The sequence below is a fragment of the Herpailurus yagouaroundi genome, unplaced genomic scaffold (assembly GCF_014898765.1).
Source record: "Herpailurus yagouaroundi ecotype Mexico unplaced genomic scaffold, PumYag 161, whole genome shotgun sequence".
In the NCBI taxonomy this organism is placed as follows: domain Eukaryota; kingdom Metazoa; phylum Chordata; class Mammalia; order Carnivora; family Felidae; genus Herpailurus; species Herpailurus yagouaroundi.
The window spans coordinates 15267159-15273444 of record NW_024412402.1 but is presented as its reverse complement, the minus strand read 5'-3'; positions in this window follow the sequence as shown (position 1 = coordinate 15273444).

The following is a 6286-nucleotide window of genomic DNA, read 5'->3' as shown; positions in this document are numbered from 1 at the left end:
AAAATCTATAAAGAGCTCACCAAACTCCACACCCGAAAAGCAAATAACCCAGTGAAGAAATGGGCAGAAAACATGAATAGACACTTCTCTAAAGAAGACATCCGGATGGCCAACAGGCACATGAAAAGATGTTCAGTGTCGCTCCTTATCAGGGAAACACAAATCAAAACCACACTCAGGTATCACCTCACGCCAGTCAGAGTGGCCAAAATGAACAAATCAGGAGACTATAGATGCTGGAGAGGATGTGGAGAAACGGGAGGAACCCTCTTGCACTGTTGGTGGGAATGCAAATTGGTGCAGCCGCTCTGGAAAGCAGTGTGGAGGTTCCTCAGAAAATTAAAAATAGACCTACCCTATGACCCAGCAATAGCACTGCTAGGAATTTATCCAAGGGACACAGGAGTACTGATGCATAGGGGTACTTGTACCCCAATGTTCATAGCAGCACTCTCAACAATAGCCAAATTATGGAAAGAGCCTAAATGTCCATCAACTGATGAATGGATAAAGAAATTGTGGTTTATATACACAATGGAATACTATTTGGCAATGAGAAAAAATGAAATATGGCCTTTTGTAGCAACGTGGATGGAACTGGAGAGTGTGATGCTAAGTGAAATAAGCCATACAGAGAAAGACAGATACCATATGGTTTCACTCTTATGTGGATCCTGAGAAACTTAACAGGAACCCATGGGGGAGGGGAAGGAAAAAAAAAAAAAGAGGTTAGAGTGGGAGAGAGCCAAAGCATAAGAGACTGTTGAGAACTGAGAACAAACTAAGGGTTGATGGGGGGTGGGAGGGAGGAGAGGGTGGGTGATGGGTATTGAGGAGGGCACCTTTTGGGATGAGCACTGAGTGTTGTATGGAAACCAATTGGACAATAAATTTCATATATAAATTAAAAAAAAAAATAAATGAAAATAAATAAATAAATAAATAAATAAATAAATAAAATAATCAATATGCCAAAGTATTGTATTTTGGGTCAACTGCCCTGAACCTTATCAAATACTACTCAGCAGTAAGAAGGAATGAACTTTTGGGGCTCCTGGGTGACTCAGTTGATTAAGGATCCGACTCTTGATTTCAGCTCAGGTCATGATCTCATGGTTTGTAAGATCGAGCCCCATGTCAGGCTCTGTGCTAATAGCAAGGAGCCTGCTTGGGATTCTCTCTCTCCCTCTCTCTCTAACCCCTCCCCTGCTCATGCACATGAACGCACGTGCTTGCTCTCCCTAAATAAATAAATAAATGGAAAAAACATTTTTTAAAGGAATGAACTTTAATTTTTTTTTATTTTTTACATTTATTCATTTTTGAGAAACAAAGTGAGACAAAGTGTGAGCGGGGGAGGGGCAGAGAGAGAAGGAGACACAGAATCTGAAGCAGTCTCCAGGCTCTGAGCAAGCGGTCAGCACGGAGCCTGATGCAGGGCTCGAACCCACAAACTGTGAGATCATGACCTGATCCAAAGTCGGACGCTCAACCGACTGGGCCACCCAGCTGCCCCAGGAATGAACTTTTCATATTTGACAATATGGATGAATTTCAAAAATAGTTTGCTAAGCAAAAGTATCCGGATACAAAAAAGTATACCTACTGTATGATTTCATCCATATAAAATCATACAAAAGTCAAGACTAATCTGTAGACATAGAAATCAGATCAGTGGTTGTTGGGATGGGAGAGAAGGTGTTGAGGTAGAACAGAAAGCGTGCACAAAAGAACTTTTTGGAGTGCTGAGGACATTCTAAATCTTAATTTAAGGTGTGGTTCCCTGGATATACACATCTGTCAAAACTCGCTGAACTATATACTTAAAATGTCTGCATTTTCTTCTATGTAAGTCCACCTCATTAAAGTCTTTCTAAATTACAATTCCAGCTCTATTTTCCTGTTTTGTAGAGCGTCCCCCAACAATTAGCGGCGCTTGCTATCTCCATCAACTGTCTGCTGACCCTCAAGAGTTCAAAACCCCATCTTTTCACTTATCACCATAAGATTCTATGCTGTTCACTCTTGCATTTCTGCATACCTGGCTACTTTTCACATTATTAATCAAATTTCCTACACTTAAACCAACTTAGTTCATTAGAGGATCCCATTTAATTATTAAGAAACCACTGATTTTTCTCCTTTCAGAAACTAAGAAATTCAAGATCTCAACCCCATGGATTCTCAGATTTTGGTGAATTATTTCAGGAGTGGAGGCATGACTGGTACCAATGAGAATTTAGAAAGCTGCGATGTCTTACCCTGACTTATGAATAAACCTTTAGCGAGACTTTGTTTTCTCCTGGGAGTCTCGGGAGCACATCCATGGAGACTAATGTCCCAGAGGAAGCTAGGAAAGTGCCCCACTAACAAATCATTATTTTGAGAGAAGAAACCTTGACCTAGTGTGACCTGATCTATTAATCACTTTCAAAACAATTCTCTTAAACACTGAAGCAATCTTGCCATTTCTTGAAAACTTTATGAATAGAATTCAGCAATGCATGACAGCACTTACCTTAAATTCTAGAAAGAGAGATGCCTTTTCCTAATGCAAAAAAGAAGGAACTTCTCTGTTGCAATTCCGTGGCCTTATAAGAGTCTCCTTTTCTTTCAGTCCACGTGTGGACAAGCATGCACCTCAGGACCAGAAGTGTTTCCTTGGGAATCATTAGTGCTTGTGAATATTTCTTTGCTACAGAGAAGCAAAGAGCACTGTTTGGGGTGAAGTTTTGCTTTTCTCTAGAATGAAAAGCTACGGCTAGCCTTGCTGCCTTGAAGCCTTCAAATGAATTCCAATAAATGAATCTCAGTCTCATACAGAAAAGTCATAACCCTGACTTGGACCAGCAAACAGTCTTAATTTACTGCATTTTACCCAGAACCATAAATCCTTGGAATGAATTTCAGACTGGCTATCTTTATTTGCATCTCAGTATTGCACAGTCCCCCAAGTAGTGATTCTTTTTGTTTGTTTGTTTATGTATTTATTTTTGAGAGAGAGGTGGGGAGCAGAGAGAAAGGGAGACAGAGAATCCCAAGCAAGCTCCATGCTGTCAGCACCGAGCTTGATGCAGGGCTCGAACTCACCAACGGTGAGATCATGACCTGAGCCAAAATCAAGAGTCAGACACTTAACTGACTGAGCCCCACTCCAAGTAGTGATTCTTGATGCATTTGCCTTTGTGGAACTGATAGTGTATAATCCAGGTTCCTCTGCTGGAAGGTCACACACTACTGGGCATCTTCACATTGACTACATGATCAAAGTCGAAAAATTCAAGAAATTGCCCCCTGTCAAAAGTTAAAAAGACAAAATGAATAATCAAACAAACAAACGATGAGGCTTGGGACACATTGCCCTTAGCCCAAATCAAGAAAAGATACATGTTAATAATATTTTTGTACTTTTTGGGGCACCTGGGTGGCTCAGTCGGTTAAGCGTCTGACTTCAGCTCAGGTCGTGATCTCACGGTTTGTGGGTTTGAGCCCCACATCGGTTCTGTGCTGACACATCAGAGCCTGGAGCCTGCTTTGGATTCTGTGTCTCCCTCTCTCTTTCTCTGCCTGTCCCCTGCTCATGCTCTGTCTCTCTCTTCCAAAATAACTAAACATTAAAAAAATTTTTTTTAATATTTTTGTACTTTTTTTCTTTTGAGACTATGAAAAGTTTAAGAAAAATGAAGGATGCTTGATTGCAACAACATAGCTCAGAAAAAATGATTCAACTGTGCCTCAAACCCTGGAGCATTAAGTGGGTTAAGAAAGCTCTCTGTGCTCGGGGCCAGTCTGGAGATCTGGGAGAATAATCAGAATGCAGTAAGAAACTCACATCCCTGACTAGGGATAGACAGAAGAGCAGAAAGGTTTACATGCAGCAAAATTTACATAAAAGCTGGAAGCCGAAGCGGACTTGGAGACAAATTATTTAGCCAATAGTCCTTGTTATGTGTCTAGCCTTTGAAATAGAGCAGTAGCATTTCATAAACATACGCATGTATCAGTCTATGTAAACTCATAGGTACCTGGGGATACAATGTCAACAAACTATCCATTTATATAATCCTCCAGAAAATATCTCTTGAGGGCTTATTTTATGACAAGCCCATACTTAAGCCCTACAGATATTATTGCTTGCCCTTACGACCTTAAAGTTTATGGAGGAAGCCAAACAAACTATAAATAAAATTTTGTAAGCGTTCAGATATGGAAATGTCCAGGGGGTCACGGAGGGTAGGAGTAGCACTGGAACTAGATTGGAGATGGGAAGTCAGGGAAGGCTTCCCATGACATGGGTCCTTAGCTGAGGTCTAGACTTCAGATAGGACTTAGCCAAATGCTGGAAGAGATTGGGGGAGGGTATTCTAGGCCAAGCGAACAGCACACAGTGATTAGGTGATGAGAGAGCTGATGACACCTTCAGGGAACCAGAGCAGGGCTCAGCAAACTGTTGCTGTAAAGGGCCTGATTCTGAGTAGTTTAGGCTTTGGGGGCCCTATAGTCTCTGCTGCAACTATTCAACTCTGCCATTGCAGCACCAACGAATTAGTGTAGTTCCAGTGAGATCTTATGTACAAATAGTTAGCCAAACTCTAAACTTGGGTAAGTCAATAAGCACAGAGCATAGAATGGGGAAAGAAAAGGGAAAACGGCAGATCAGTCTAGAAGATTGGGGAGGGTAAGACCAGATCATCAACGGCCTTGAATGTCACACCAAGGATTTTGGGTGCTACCCTCAAGGTTCTGAGAAGTGCCCTACCTGTTAGCTTATCAGAAGTGCCTGAACAGGCCTGACTCCCAGCTTCAGCTCAAGCTAGATTCTGTGCTTTAGTTCTATTTCACAAACTTCGGGCCTTGTCTGGAATGCATTCTTCCTCCCTGTCCCACTCTCTTTCCCTATAGAACTCCTTTAGACTCGGCTGAGGCACCTCCTTCTCTGGAAAAACCTTCCCTAACGTCTGCCAGGCTGGGTAAGGGGTCTCTGCTGGCTGTTCCTAAAACACCCTGCACACAACTCCACAGGATCACTCCCCGCACTATATTGTAATTATTATACATGGTCTCTCTCTCTCCCTATCTAAATGATAAATGCCTTAATCCTCTAGTAGGACTTGGAACATAAGAAGCTCTCAACAAATGCCTATGGTATTTATAGGTCTAATTCTCCAAATTGTGGAATGATTAGCGCTTAGAAAATTTGTGTTAACCGGGAGAGAATGCCATTCCCCTCTGAGTGCAAAATGAAGATAAATCTATATCTACCCTATTTGGAGGGGCCAGGCTCATGGCCCGTTATACTGGCCATTAGTACACATTCAAATGCTTCTCCGTCTCTTACAGCCTTCATGGGAAATAACCGAAGCTTGTGACATTATAGGCAAAAAAAATAATCCTTTCCTGGTCTAGCAAAGAGGTGGGAGGAAATGGGAGTATTTTTCTCCCTTAGGCTCTCAGAGAATTCTTGTTCTCTAATACGGAGACAGAATTAATCCTCATATCAATGAACTGTGAGCTGCTTCTCTCAGGCTAAGTTTCTCATACTTTGAAAATGGGGCAATTCATTTCCTAGCAATGTACCTTACCCATCGCAAAAAAGAACCATGTAGAAGAATATCCTCAATAAGATAGGAAGTAGTTTTACTGTTTTCTAGTGAATTTTAATAGAACAGGAAGAAAAAATTCTCAGCTTATAAATTTTCACATGCAAATAGGAATGCTTCGGTTAGTATGGACAGATACTTAGTCATAAAGGAAGGTTTTGGTAGGAATGTACTTGCCAGGATCCAGTTTGTTATCCTAAGCATTTGCTAGCCTTTTTACTTTTTTAGGTTCGTGTTTAGGTTTGTGGGTATGTGTGTGTGTGTGTGTGTGTGTGTGTGTGTGTATCTTTATCCAGTGTACATTTATTAGGTACTTCTGCATATTAGGCCCTAATTCAGCTGGTCTTGGCATTTTGAATTAAAGTTTAGTGCATTTTCCTACTTGCTAAGCAGTTCTCTTCATTTAGTTTGAATATTTTTTTAGTCTCCTTTGTTACAAGTCTGAACTAGAATTTGGAAGTGGATTCTTGAGAAAAACATCTGTTCTATTATCTAAGTTGTATTTCACCACTAATATATAACAGCAAGGATTTTTAGTTGTATAAATACGCACACAGAGACATGGGGGGAGTTGCAAAATCAGCTTTCTTAAACATATTTGTAATATAAATGGATAATTGCTTTTCAAATATAATAGGAAAGTGTGGATTCACTTCTTATGAACCCACAGCTCAGTTTATGCAGAC